Below are 15,880 nucleotides of genomic sequence, written 5' to 3'. Positions count from 1 at the left end.
AGGAAGTGAAACTGTCATTATTTGCAGATGACATGATATTGTACATAGAAAACCCTGAAGACTCCATCAGAAATCTACTAGAGTTAATAAATGAATTTGGCAAAGTAGCAGGATACAAAATTAACATCAAGAAATCTACGGCATTCTTATACACCAACGATGAACTCACAGAAAGACAAACTAAAAAAACAATCCCATTTACCATCACAGCAAAAAAATTAAAATACCCAGGAATAAACTTAACCAAAGAAGTAAAGTACCTCTTCACAGAAAACTACAGGTCATTGAAAAAAGAAACAGAGGAAGATATAAAAAAGTGGAAGCATATACCTTGCTCATGGATTGGAAGAATTAACATCATTAAAATGACCATACTACCCAAAGCAATCTATAGATTCAATGCAATCCCCATCAAAATACCAATGTCATATTTCACAGAACTAGAACACTCCAAAGTTTATATGGAACCAAAAGAGACCCCGAATAGCCACAGCAATCTTGAAAAAGAACCAAGTAGGGGGGATCACATTACCAGATATCAGGTTATACTACAAAACCACTGCAATCAAAACAGCCTGGTACTGACACAAGAACAGGCAGATACATCAATGGAACAGAACAGAGAACCCAGAAATTGACCCAGGACAATATGCTCAATTAATATTTGACAAAGGTGGCAAGAGCATACAGTAGAGTCAAGACAGTCTTTTCAATAAATAGTGTTGAGAAAATTGGACAGCTACTTGCAAAAAAAAAAAAAAATGAAGCTAGACCACCAACTTACACCATACACAAGAATAAAATCAAAATGGATAAAAGACTTAAATGTAACTTGTGAATCCATAAAAATTCTAGAAGAAAATGTAGGCAACAAAATTTTAGACATACGCAGCAGAATTTTCATTGATACAATACCTAAGGCAAGAGAAACAAAGGAAAAATGAACACATGGGACTACATCAAAATAAAAAGCTTATGCACATCAAAAGAAACAACCATCAAAATGGAAAGGGAACCCACAGCATAATTGCCAATGATACATCAGATAAGGGGTTAATTTCCAAAATATATTGAGTACTCATACAACTCAACAAAAGGAAGACCAAAAAAAAAAACAATTAAAAAATGGGCAGAGGACCTAAAGAGACACCTCTCCAAACAGGACATACAAATGGCCAAGAGACATATGAAAAAATTTTCAATGTCACTAATCACCAGAGAGATGCAAATTAAAACAACTATGAGGTATCACTTCATACCTGTCAGAATAACCGCCATCAACAAATCATTAAACAAGTGTTGGCGGGGGTGTGGAGAAAAGGGGACTCTAGTACACTGCTGGTGGGAATGCAGACTGGTTCAGCCACTAAGAAAAACGCTATGGTATTACCTCAAAAAGTTAATAATTGAACTGTCATTTGACCCAGTGATCTTACTTCTAGGAATATACCCTAAGAAGCCTGAAACACCAATCAGAAAGAATATATGTACCCCCATGTTCATAGCAGCACTATTTATAATCGCTAAGATCTGGAAACAACCCAAGTGTCCATCAGTAGATGAGTGGATAAAAAAGCTGTGGGACAAGTACACAATGGAATACTATGCAGCTATAATAAAGAAAGATCTCTTATCCTTTGAGATGACATGGAGGAACCTAGAGAGTATTATGCTAAGTGAAATAAGCCAAGCAGAGAAAGACAAATATCACATGATCTCACTTATCTGTGGAATATAATGAACTAAACAAACTGATAAACAAGGCTAACGCAGAGACATAGAGGTTGGGGTACAGACTGACAAACCCCAGAAGAGGGAGTGTTGGGGGGAGAGATAAACCACAGAACTTATACACATGTATGCATAACCAACGGACATAGACAACAAAGCTGGGGCTTGGGCAGCGGGGATGAGGAGGAGGGTGTCAATGAGGGAAAAGAGAAACATCTGTAACAAAAACAAATTAATAAAAATATTTTTTTTAAAAAAATGACTGAATCTATACAACTGAATGAATTAAATAGTTATCTCTACAATAAACTTGACTCGACATACAAGGTGAGCTTATGATTCATCTCAGGCCCTCCTCATTAAGGAGCCGGTGAAACAGCCTGGCTTACTCAGCTCGGTCAGGATTGCTGCCTTTCTTCCTCCCGGCCCTGCCCACCGGCTCACCCTATTCTGTCCTTGGACGGTAGGTCACGCTACTTGGTCTTTTCTTATATTAAGCTGTTGACTAATTGCAGAAAATTATCATTTTTCTTTCTGCAATTTCTTAAGTCTTCAATTTAAAATAAACACAGAGGGAGGGATGAGATAAACCAAAGAACTTATAAGCATGTATGTATAACCAATGGATATAGACAACAATGCTTGGTGGGGGGCGGGATAGGGAGGAGGGTGTCTGCGGAGGGAAACAGGAGAAACATCTGTAACAAAAATAAATAAATAAAAATAAAATAAACACAAATATAACAATTATATTTTTACAGCTACAATTCTCGCTACCCTATTTTGGAATGGCACACGCATGTGCAAAGCCGGGACAAAGGACATTGAGCTTCTGGTGAGCTCTTTGTGCTGTCCCAGGAATGGCCCCTGGTTTTGTAAGTGCTGATGGAGGTTCCATGGGGGTCCTTGACTTTTGTCAGGATCAGAACGGCTTTCAGTTTGTGTTAGCACCAAGGCTGAGTACCGCTGTGTAGGAGTGACTGACATTTCTGACTAGTGTGTGTTCTGCATCAGCATCAGGGAAACCCAGGAGGGGCAGGAACTTAGGTAGTGTGACGTAGGGTCCACCTCCAACAGATCTTCTCTGCCAAATATCGTTTCCCCTTCTTCTTCTGGCCTCATATTCCTGATAGTTGAGCCAAATGAGAGGTGGGGCGGGGGTGGGGGGGGTAGAATCACCTTGTAACTTTATATTAAAACTTTGTTCTGCACCATTTAAATTAACCTTTTTTTCAGTTAGTTTTAATAGAAGCTGCAATTTCAGCAACTCCAAATCCCTTTAAAAGAGATGGGTCTGCCTGGCCGGTGTGGCTCAGGGGTTGAGCATTGACCCATGAACCACGTTAGGGTATATGCCCTTGTTGTGGGGGGCATGCTGGAGGCAGCCAATCAATGTTCTCTCTCATCAATATTTCTATCTATCTATCTCTCCCTCTCTTTTCCTCTCTCTCTAAAAATCAATAAAGAAAACAAAATTTTTTTTAAAGAGATGAGTCTGGCCCTGGCTGGTTTGGCTCAGCAGTTAGAGTGTCGGCCTGTGGACCAGAGAGACCTGGGTTCGGTTCCCTCTAAGGGCGCGTACCTCGGTTGCAGTTTGTCCCCGGCCCAGCTGGGGTCGTGTGGGTGGCAGCCACTCAATGTGTCTCTCTCACATGGATGTTTCTCTCTCTCTCTTCCTCCCACTCTATCTGATGATAGATGCAAAAATGTCCTCCAGTGAGGATAAAAAAGATAAAAAATAAAATAAATAAATAAAAGAGATGAGTCTGGACCAGAGGCCAAGCTGAACAAACCATAATATATAAGACCTAAGTGGGACTTAAGAAATTATCTAGTTCTAGCTCAACCTTTTTTGTTCGTTTGTTAATCCTTAGCTGAGGATATTTTTCCATTGATTTTTAGATAGAGTGGAAAGGAGGGAGGGAGAGAGAAAGAGAAACATCCATGTGAGAGAGACACATCAATTGGTTGCCTCCTGGCTGGGGCTGGGGATGGAACCTGCAACCCAAGTGCGTGCCCTTAACCGCAAGGAAACCCTTTGGTCCCCAGGCTGAGCTCTAACCACTGAGAAAACCAGCCAGGGCTCAACCTTTTTAGTTTATAGTAAAGGAACCAAGGTCCAGACAGGCAAATGATGTCCTATTCTTTCCATATATTTGTGAATTTCATTTGCTAATATTTTGTGAAGGATTTTTGAGTCTGCATTCATGAGGAATATTGCTCTTATTTTCTTCTCTTGTAATGTCTTTGTCTAGTTTGGGTATCAGAGTGAGTCTGGTTTCATGAGAATCACATAAGTTGAAAGCTTTTTCTCTTTCTCCACTTTCCAAATAATTTGTGTTGAATTCAAAGTATTTGTCCTTTTATTGTATTTTAAAATTCATATAAGAAACCATCTTGGTCTAGATTTTGTTTGTTTTTAATGGGAAGGTTAATTACAAATTCAACTTATTCAATGGTTACAGGATTATTCAGATTTTTTTTTTTTTTGTATCAGTTTTGGTAATATGTGTCATTCAAAAAATTTATTTGTTTCATTTAAGTAATCAAATTTATTCCTTTAAAATTATTCATAATAGCCCTGACCGGTTTTGCTCAGCAGTTAGAGCACCAGCCCAAGGACCAAAGAGTAGCAGGTTTGATTCTGGCCAAGGGCATGTACCTTGGTTTCAGGTTCGGTCCCCGGCCCTTGGTTGGGGTGTTGGGGGAGGCAACCAATCTATGTGTCTCTCTCACATCAATGTTTCTCTCTCTCCCTCCTCTCTCCTTCCCACTGTATCTGAAGATAAATGGAAAAATATCCTCGGGTGAGGATTTAAAAGAAAAATTATTCATAATATATCTTATTACCCTTTTACTATCTCTAGCTCTCTCTTTCTTTCCTGATATTGGTCATTTGTGTCTTCTCTCTTCTTTAACAGTCTGACCAGAACTTTATCAATTCTATTAACCTTTTTAAAGAAATCCATTTTGATTTCATTAATTTTTCTCTCTTTTCTATTTTATTATCACCTTACAGCTTTCTTTTCTAATATAAGCATTCAAGGCTACAACTGCCTTGTAAGCATTGCTTGAATGACAGCCCACAAAACGAAATGTTTTCTTTTTCATTTAGCTAAAAATGTTTTCTGACTTCCTCTATGATTCATTCCATGACCCATAAGTTATTTAGAAGTATGTTGTTTAGTTTTCAAATACTTGGGAAATTTCCCAAACATCTTTTTGTTCTTGAATTATAGTTGTAATTCTGTGATTAGGGAACATGATTTCAGTCCTTTTTAAACTATTGAGAATTGTTTTATAATCCAGCACATAATTTATCTCCATAGCTAATCCATGTGTACTAAAAAAAGAATGTGTATTCTGCTGCTGTTGGATGTATTGTTTTTAAAATGACAATTAGGTCAAGGCCATTGATAGTGCTTTTAAGTTTCTATAGTCTTAGTGATTTTCTGTTTATTTTTTCCATCAATCACTGGGAGAATAATTTTTTATTTTTTAATTTTGATTTCTTATTGGATATTTTATTGAATTTGTTGGGGTGACACTGGTTAACAAAATTATACAGGTTTCCAGGTGCACAATTCTATAATACATCATCTGTATATTGTACTGTGTGTTCACCACCCCAGTCAAGTCTCCTCCCATCACCATTTATCTCCCCTATGCCCTCCCCCTCCTTCCCCCTAGCAATCACGAGAGGAGAATTTTTAAATCTCTAACCATAACTGTGGACTTATCTATTTTTTTTTTCAGTTCTGTCAGGTTTAGCCTAATGTATCCTGAAACTGTCAGTACGTGCATAGACATTTGGAATTATGTCTTTTCTAATTACTTTGCCCCACTATTATGAAATATCCCTTTTATCTCTGGTAATATTTCCCATTGTGAACTCTACTTTGTCATTTATTAATATAGCTACTCTAGCATTCTTATAATTAATGTTTGCATGGCATGTATTTTTTTAACCTTTTTTAAAACTCTTGTTTAATTTTTCTTTTTTAAATCCTCACCCGAGAATATTCTCCCATTGATTTTCAGATAGAGTGGGAGGGAGGGAGAGAGAGGGTAGGAGAGAGAGAGAGCAACATCAATGTGAGAGAGACACATCGATTGGTTGCCTTCCGCACTACGCTGACCAGGGCCAGGGACCAAACCACAACTGAGGTACGTGCCCCTGACTGGAATCGAACCCGTAACATTTTAGTCTACAGGCCAACGTTTTAACTGCTGAGCCAAACCGGCCAGGGCTTAAACTCTTTTTAAAAAAACAAACATTTTTGCCCTGGGCAATTTGGCTCAGCGGTTAGAGCATCAGCCTGCGGTCCAGAGAGACCCGGGTTCGGTTCCCGCTAAGGGCATGTACTTTGGTTGCAGTTTGTCCCCGGCCCCCTGGTTGGGTTGTGCTGGACACTCGATGTGTCCCTTTCACATCTCTCTCTCTCTCTCTCTCTCTCTCTCTCTTTCTCTTCCTCTCTCTCCCTCCCACTCTATCTGAACAAAAAAATGGAAAAATGTCCTCAGGTGAGGATAAAAACAAAACAAAAAAAAACCCAAACATTTTTGCCCTGGCCGGTTTGGCTCAGCAGTTAGAGCATCAGCCGGCGGACAGGGAGTCCTGAGTTCGATTCCCACTAAGGGCAGGTACCGCAGTTGCAGTTTGTCCCCAGCCCCACGGGGCCGTGTGGGTGGCAACCAGCCGATGTGACTCTCTCACATCTATGTTTCTCTCCCTCTCTTCCTCCCTCTCTCCCTCCTGCTCTATCTGAAGATAAATGCAAAAATGTCCTCAGGTAAGGATAAAAAAGTAAAAAATAAAAAACATTTTGAGATATGATTGACATACAAAATATTTACATATTTAATATATACAACTTAATGAGTTTGGAGATGAGAATATACCCATGAAACCATCACCACAATCTATGCCACAAATATATCCATCACCTCTAAAAATTTCCTCCTGCCCTCTTTATTATTTATTTTATTATTACTATTATGATTATTATTATTATTTTGTGAAACAACACAACATAAGGTCTACCCTCTTAGCAAATTTTAAGTATGCAATACAATAGTGTTAACTATAGGCTCTATTCTGTACAGTAAATCTCTAGGAGTTATTCATCTTGTATTAACTGAAACTTGATCCACTTTGACTTATAGCTGCCGGTTTCCTCCTCCCCCAGCCTCCGGCAACCACCACTGTGCTCTCTGCTTCTATGAGTTTATTTTAGATTCCTCGTGTAAGTGATATCACACAGCATTTGTCCTTCAGTGTCTGGCTTATTCCACTTAGCATAATGTCCTCCAGGTACATCCATGTTGTCACAGGCGACAGAATTTTCTTCTTTTTGAAGGTTGAATAATATTCCATTGTCTGGCTGTGCCACGTTTTCTTTACCCAGTCCTCTGTCGGTGGACACTGAGGTTGCTTCCATGTCTTGGTAGTGTGACCAATGCTGCAGCGAACATGGGCGTGCAGATATTTCTTTGAGCTCTTGATTCCAGCAACCTTTTCTTCATTATATTTGGGTACATTTTCTTTGCATTTGAGTACATTTCTTGTAGGCAGGATATAGCTGGGTCTTGAGGTTTGAACAAGTCTGACAACTTGTCTTTCATTTGAACAGTTCAGATCTTTGGTCAGTGGGGAGCCCTGGGAGGGGAGGTGCCTCTTTCTCTCTCCACTTGCTCTTCTACCCTGGTCTGTATATCAATGTTCCCAGCACCTGATTTTTAGCCTGAGTGTTTCTCAACATGTATGATGTCAATGTGCACCAATTCAACCAGCACTGATGACGATATTATCTTTTCCTGTGACCACCGGTCCCCAGGAGGCCCAGGCAACAGTAGCTGTGGATTTCTCCGCCTGAGCACGGTCATGTATCTCTCTGGTGCAGAGGAAGGGACACCAACCTGGGCTCCTCAAGGCTGAGAGAGGCTTTGCTTCCAACCACTCCGGGCCCTCTGGCAAGTTTTTGACATTCTGGGTCTCACTGTTCTCAACTGTCAAACGTAGAAGTTGTACCAAAGGACCTCTAAAGCCACTCCTGGCCCTAATCTTCCCACGGGGTTATTAATTCTCCAGGATCATGCCAGGCAAACAGCAGGGAACATGAACCAGACAAGGCCTGAGAGCCAGCTAAGGAAAGTGCTGCAGAGACTCTGGAGTGTGGGCACGGGCGGGGCCTCATGTACCCAAGGCAGCCGAGACTTCCCTTTCCTGGTGATTTAGTTCAGCGGCACCTGTGACAACGGGTCCTCCCCCGAGGAAGTCTGACATGGACACCAGCACATCACTGGGGATTGGACAGATTTGTTTCAGTATCTCCTTCCTCCTTTTTTCCCTCACTCTATCCCCACCTTTGCCCTTGCATACACTTGTTGAAAAAGCCCTAGGAAACCTAGGCTAGGTTCCTTGGACTACTTAGGACCCCTTGGAGAAGCCAAATTACCCAAGAATCTCTAAAGGTGCACTCTCTGACGTAGCAGCCGCTCGTCACAATGTCCGCCGAGCCTCTGTATGGCCAGTCCTAGCTGTGATGCGCTGTAAGCCTAAAATACACACCAGACACATAATGCTTGGTGTGAAAAAAATAGATAAAATATCTCATTAATAACGTTTATATTAACATCATGTTGAAATGATAATACTTCTTCTATATTGGGTTAAAATACAACACTAAAATTAATTTCTCTGTTTTTAATGAGGCTACTAGAAATTTTTTAAATTATAAATATGGCTCACTTTATAGTTCTGTTGGACAGTGCTGCTCTTTAGAGTATCAAATATAATACCTTTTGGTGATAATAATTAATCTATTTATAAACGGGAACATCCTGTAATTGGATACTCATTACCGGTTATGTAACTTTAGCTACTCCTATTGGCTTTTTTTACCCCTCTTTATTCTAGAATTTTAAAACAAGTCAATCTATCAAGACAAAATGAATGAATCTTTTCATCTTTTTTTTCTTTCAGATCATGGGAGATCATTGGTGAAGATAGTGATAGCAGAGCACACTAGGTATGTTAGCAAAGAGAATAATAAGCCTTTGGGTGAGTTTGGATTCGTCTGTGATCCAGGAAAGGAAAACCTGGCCAGGAGCCAGATGTTCATCTAGAAAATGAATTGCAAAAGCACATGTGTACATCAATGGCTTCCCCACCTACACACACACACACACACACACACACACACTTAACTATGTTCTATATCAATGTTAAGCAACTTTCCTCCTAGCTGTTTTTTAAAAAACCATTATCCTTATCATTGGTATTGTTTCTCTTTTATGTTCTGTCTCTTGCAGACTTTTGAACCCAATGCTTGTTTCCCTCACGCAGCACCTGCTTCGGAAATAGCAGCACTCCCAGAAGCAGGCTTCAAGTACAAAAGCAGGAAGAACAGTTTGTAATTCTCTGGTAAATGAATGGAGCTGGAATGACTCCTGTGTCCAGAGAGAACTCTCAGAATGAGACGTGTTGGGTGTCTTTCACTGGACCCAGGAGCACTGTGGGTAAACACAGACCGTCGGGAGCTGGCCGGGTCCCAGAAGCAGGGAATGGCTGCAGTGCAGTCACTAACACCATCTCCTCCTCTCTGCCCCCATGAGATGCTGTTCACTCCTTTGTCACAAACATGCAGACGAGGCAGGCATGGGCTCTCTGGGTCTAGGAAAAGAAAGAAAGGTACCAGTTGCTACCCAATATCTTTGAGTGCCCTTAGAGGGCAGAGCTGGGAGAATTTCCACTAAGTCGATGCCTACAGAGAGAAATGACCACTCACTGGTGTGAAGTCAGTCTCACTCGGGTTCTCACCGCGTCTCCTGGGGACCATCACGAGAGCCTCCTCTCAGGCTGCTCTGCCTCCAGGTTGGTCCACAAGATGCCAGGATGATCATCTCATCTCGGTCCCCTTCAAACAACCATCCATAATTGTTAGGGAAAAGGTAGAAACCTACAGCATGTCTAACAAGGCCTTCCACATCCTCTTATCTTTTATGCTTTCTATTTCTCTAACATCATCTCTCACCTTATACTTGCAGTCTCTCTCTTCCTCTGGCACCTTCACTGAAAGTATTCCCCCTATAAATTCTGTTCAATTTTAAAGACACTTACTGGGCATTTATTATGTCTCAGGCACTTCTCAGAGGCTACAGAGATGAAGACAAAAAGGTCCCTAACCTCAAGAAGTTTTTGACACTTGGAATGTTCTTTCCTACCCCATCAGCCTGATGACCACCCAGTCATCTTTGAAGGCTTCCCGTGTCACCGCAACCTGAGAGGTTTTTCTGACTCTGCCAGGACAGAGCTGTCCCCATGCTTATTTCTATAGCATCTAGAACCAGGCTGCATGAAGTTCACCAGGAGGAAGGAGCTTGTGCCAGAATTTAAATTTAAATTATCAAGAAAGCCTTAGTTAAAAATATATATCAGCTGAACTAAATAGTGTACTTAATGATGCTTGGCAGTCACAAATACTTTGCAGACCAACAACTGGCCACTGGACCCCAGAAAAAGAAGATAAAGAGAATGAAGACAAGGTAGAATTTTGAGTATATAATTTAATTTTAAAATTAAATTATACAACAAAGAGGTGTAACTAGTAAACCCACAAAGAAAATTCAGTGGGGTCATAAAAAATAATCTATTAAAAGATTTAAAAAAATAAATAAATAAAGGGAAAAGAGAATAAGGAGCAGATGGATAAAATTCTAAAACAAGCAATACGATACATTTAAATCCAACCAAATGAATAAATATATTAAGTGTAAGTAGTCTAAATAACTCAAATAAAATATTATCATATTGGATTTGTCATATTGAATTTTAAAAAATCCAACTTATATGCTGGCCACAAGAAACCTACTTTAAACATAAAGACACAAGTCAAACGTAAATGAATAACAAAAGACAAGAACACTAATCAAAGTGAAGTTGAAGAGGCTAAATTAATATCAGAAAAAATATGTGTCAGGGCAAAGAATATGATGAGAGATAATGAGTGTCATTACACAGTGGTAAAGGGGTTAATTCATAAAAATGACATGAAATCCTAAATGTTTATTCCCCTAATAAGAAAGCTTCAAACATGAAGAAAAAGCTGATTGAATTGCAAGAGAAATAAACAAATGTACATTTAGATTTACTTGGAGATTGCAATAATCCTCTCTCAATAATTGATAGGACAAGTAGACAGAAAACCAGTAAAACACTCTCAGCTAACTTAACCTAAATGACATTTATAGAACACACCATCCAACAACAGAACACACATTCTTGTCAACATTTACTATTTTATACCATATTCTCAGTCATCAATAAATATAAAAGGATTCAAATGATAAAATGTATGTTGTCTAGCCACAATGAAATTAAAATAGAAATCAGTAACAGAAAGGTTTCTGGAAAATCCCCAAATATTTGGAAACCAACTAAGAAACTTCTAAACAATTATGGGGTAAAATAGATCCAAAAGGAAGTTAGGAAGCATTTTGAGTGGAATGAAGATGAAAACAACAACAACACACATCTAAATAGTGGAATATAGCTAACTCAGTACTTGGAAATATGTATTACTAAATTCCTACATTAGAAGTCTGACAATCAATGACTTGAGCTGCTATCTTGAGAAACTGGAAAAAGAGGAGTAAGCGAAATCCAAAGTAAGAAGAAGAAAAAATAAGTGTCAGAGCAGAAATTAATGAAATAAAAACAGAAAACAATAGAGAAAATTAATGAAACCAAAAGTTGGTTCTTTGAGAAGGTTGATAAAATTGATAATCCTCTAGGTAAAGCAATTAAGGGGGGAAAAACTGTCACACATTACCAATATTCAGCTAAAGAGTTGTAACTTGACCACAGGTTCTTTAGATTTCAAGAAGATAAGGGAATATTGTAAACAGCTCTTTGCCAATACATTTGTAATTTCAATGAAACAGATAAATTCCTTGAAAGAGACAAATTAAGAAGAAATTAAGAAGAAATAGACAACATAAACAAATATATATATATATATATATATATAGAGAGAGAGAGAGAGAGAGAGAGAGAGAATTTTTAATTAAAACTTTACCTTAAAGAAGATTTATTATATTAAGGATGAGAACTGAACATTTACTTTCACACATTTATGAAAGTATATTTAAATTTTTTTTTAAAAAAAAAACAACTTTACCTCAAAGAAAACAACAGGCTCAGATGACTTCACTCATTGAATTGTACCAAACATTTAAAATAAATAAATAATACAAATTCTATACAAACTCTTCCAGAAAATTGAAGAGGAGGAAATATTTCTCAATTCCTTCTTTGAGATGAACGTAACCCTGATAACAATATCTAAGATATAACAGGAATAGAAAACTATAGAGCAATATCCTTCACGACCATAGATGCAAAAATCCTAAACAAAAGTTTAGTAAATGGAATCCAACAATATATAAAATGGATAATGATTATGTGAAGTTTAAGCCAGGAATGCATAGTTAGGTTAATATTTGAAAATCATCGATGTAATTTATCTTATTAAAAGATCTTTTGTTTAAAAATATGATTGTCTCAATATATGCGGAACTGAAATCCAACATCTATTGCTGATAGGTAGGGAGGGGTCTATCTGATGTGTTCAAGGGACAGCAAGGTCAGTGTGGCTGGAGTAGAATGAATGAGGGAAGAGAGTAGGCCAAGGTAAGATCAGAGAGGTGGTAGGAGGCACATCATCCAGGACCTTGTAAAAACTAGGTCTTCCTTCCTCATAGTGATAGGAAATGTCATTGAGGGGATTTCAGGGGAGGAATGACACTGTTACAATTTCAGTGCTCCTGTGATATTGAGAATAGACTTGGAGGGGTCAAGGACAGAAGGGATGTCTTTACAATGACGCATGTGAGAGATGGCTGTGGTTAGGACAAGGGCAGTGGTAGGGAAGGTGATGAGAAGTGGTAAGATTCTGGATTCCATATTGAAAAATTGAGTTGAATGGGAGATAGAAAAAAGAAAGATGAGTCAAAGACAATTCCCATGTTTTTGTCCTGAGCGAATGAAAGGGTGGCATTACCATTAACTACAATGGTGACGACTACAAGAGGAGTGGGTTCAGGGGAGGGGAGATACAGAGAGCAGGAGGTTGATTCTGAGCATGCTGAGTTTGAGATGTCTGTTAGACACTCAAGTGGAAATGTTAAGTAGGCAGTTAGAAGTGCATGTCCAGAGAAAGGTGTCCAAGCTGAAAATGGAAATTTGAAAGTCATCAGCTTAAGAATGATATTAACACCACAATAGAGGAAGAGATCACCAAGGGGGTTAGAGCAGAGAGAGGAGAGGTCTAAGGACTGAGCTCATGGGCACCCAACACTTAGAAGTTGGGGAAATGAGAGCCTCCCCCACTTTGGGTTCTTAGCCTTTAGTGTATGTTGGACACTATTACAAGTACTTTGCATTTCATAACTCATTTAATGCTCAACCTGTCAAGTAAGTACTATTATTATTCCTATTTTATAGATTGACAAAACTGAGAGGCAGAAATTTAAATTAACTTACTAAGAATAAGAAATATTGTTAGAATAGAAACAAACAATATCGAAAGAAAGACAGTAGTTCTCAGACTAATTGACACAATAAACAGACAAATGGGAGGTGCTGATAGAGCTGCTCTCATTAAACTTTTTTCAAAAATTAAATTCATGGCAATTGTGCAAAGATGTTAAAACAAAAACAGAAATAAAAAAAAGATGTAGCATTAATGGATAAGTGAAGGATTCAGTCTGGAAAATAACATACCGTCCCAGTCCCCCCCCCTCCCCAAAAAAAAAACAGGAAAAAAATATGAAACAAGTGTTTTTATTTAGGAAAAAATAAAACATGAATTCAATAAAACAAAAATAAATAATCAGAGACAATGAAAAATAGTCATTTAGAGTTAAGAAAAACAATTACAGAGTTAACAAAATTTTGAAACAGCAAGAAACAAAAGTTAACACATCTACTAAATTCATCACGCTTAAACTTGAGCTAATCACAGAGGATGCATAGGGAAAATACAGGGTTGAAGTGGTTAGCAGGGAGATGAAGATATGGAATATAGGTAATGATCCCAATATTTCCTTATGCCTCCAAAGGAAATACTACTTGTGAAATAGAAAAAAAAATCTATTTATTAATATAAAACAAAGGAAAGAAAAAACTGTCAGGAAGGGCCCTAGGGAGGATTTCATCCTTGCCTCCTCCAGCTTCTGGTGGCCCCTGGCGTTCCCTGGCTTGTGACTTAACTCCCATCTCTGCCTCTGTCTTGACCTTCTCCTCCTTTGCCTTGCGTGTATCTCTTCTGTGTGTATCTTATAAGGATACTTATCATTGGATTAGGGACTACCCTAAGCCCAGGATGATCTCATCTGAAAATCAATCTTTTACTCTCTCTCTTTTCTGGGTACCACAGTCATGTGAATGTTGTTACACTTGATGTTGTCTCAGAGGTCCCTTAAACTATTCTCTCTTTTTTTTTTATCCTCACTCAAAGACATTTTTCCATTTTTTGTTCATATAGAGTGGGAGGGAGAGAGAGGAAGAGAGAGAGAGAGAAACATCGATGTGAAAGGGACACATCGAGTGGCTGCCACCCACACGACCAACCAGGGCCAGCGACAAACTGCAACCGAGGCACGGGCCCCTAAAGGGAACCAAACCTGGGTCTCCCTGGACCATAGGCCGATACTCCAACTGCTGAGCCAAACCAGCCAGGGCTAGTCTCATTTTTTAAATTGTTATTTTCTTTTTTCTGTTCTGGTTGGATTTTTTTTTGCTACTTTGTCTTCTAAGTCACTGATTCAATCCTCTACCTCATTTAATCTGCTGTTGATTCCTTCTAGTGTCTTCTTCATTTTAGTTATTGTATTTGTCATTACTGGCTGTTTCTTTTTTTATGTCCTTTTCTATGCTTACTACCTATTTGTTGAAGTTCTCATTCAGTTTCTTGAGAATCCTCATAACCAGTGTTTTGAACTCTGTATCAGGTAGACTTCTAGCCTCTATTTTATTTAGTTCTTTTTCTGGAGATTTCTCCTGTTCTTTCATTTGAGACATGCTTCTTTGTCTCCCCATTTTGGCTGCCTCTCTGTGTTTGTTTCTATGTACTAGGGAGATCTGCTATGTTTCCCAGTCTTGGTATGGTGGCCTTATTAAGTAGGTGTCCTATGCTATTGGAAAGCCACAGATTCGGAGGAGTCCTCTCTCAGCAGCTAACTTGTCCCTGCAATTAGATTCTCTTCTCCTTGTACAGCCCCAGCAGCCACGCCTACCTATAGCTGTGAGTTTGCGTGTCCGTGGCATGACTGTTCTTTACCTCCAACAAGGGTCTGGCCTGGGGTCATTTCTAGCTCTGGACACCTGCTAATGGAGACCTGCTAGCTGGGAATGGGAAGAGCAGGCGATGGTTTGTGGGAGGTGCCTGGAACTAAAGGCAGAGATGGCCTCCCCAACTGCAAGGCCAGAGCTGGGCAGAAAGGGAGAAGGGAAAAGGAGCCCTGAGCGCTCCTGGTCTCCATTCTACCCCTCTGCAGGAAAAGGGGAATTCCTCCTTTCTGACCATCCGCATTAGAGTCCGGCAGCTGCTCCAGGCAATCAGGTGAGGAAGGCGCTGTCTCTCCTGGCTGAGGTGCTTGTCTCTGATGCCCTTCGGGTAAAACAAGGCATGCTTCCCCAGCCTTCTCCTCATGGCCCGTCACCAACGCTGCAATCCCGCCACTAAAGGACTCTGCCTGCCACGTCCTGCTCCCCTCCCAGATGGACCTGTCCGAGCCTGTCGCTTGCTTCCTCTCCCTAGCCTACCCCGCCAGGCAGCGGGGTTGTTGGGGGCTGGCTATGGGCTTCCCTGCCATGGGAAACTACTTCACCGTGGGTCACAGCCAGAAAAAGTAATTGCCTTGAAAAGAGTTGTACTCAGCTCCGCGGGCGTGGCAGGGAATTCAGCCATCTCTGCCAGCGACACCAGCTCACTTTCAGCGCACCTGGGCACTTGGGCTGGTCTCCGGAAACTGGGAAAGGGCAATGGGGAAATGGAACGTTAGCCAAGGAGCCGTGGCATTTTCTGTGGAGAAAGAGAAATTGGCCGAGAGTTAGTTTGATGTGGTCTGCACCTAACACCACAGG

The sequence above is a fragment of the Molossus molossus genome, unplaced genomic scaffold (genome assembly GCF_014108415.1).
Source record: "Molossus molossus isolate mMolMol1 unplaced genomic scaffold, mMolMol1.p scaffold_m16_p_22, whole genome shotgun sequence".
NCBI lineage: Eukaryota > Metazoa > Chordata > Mammalia > Chiroptera > Molossidae > Molossus > Molossus molossus.
The sequence above is the reverse complement of the archived record's forward strand: the minus strand, read 5'-3'. Positions refer to the sequence as shown.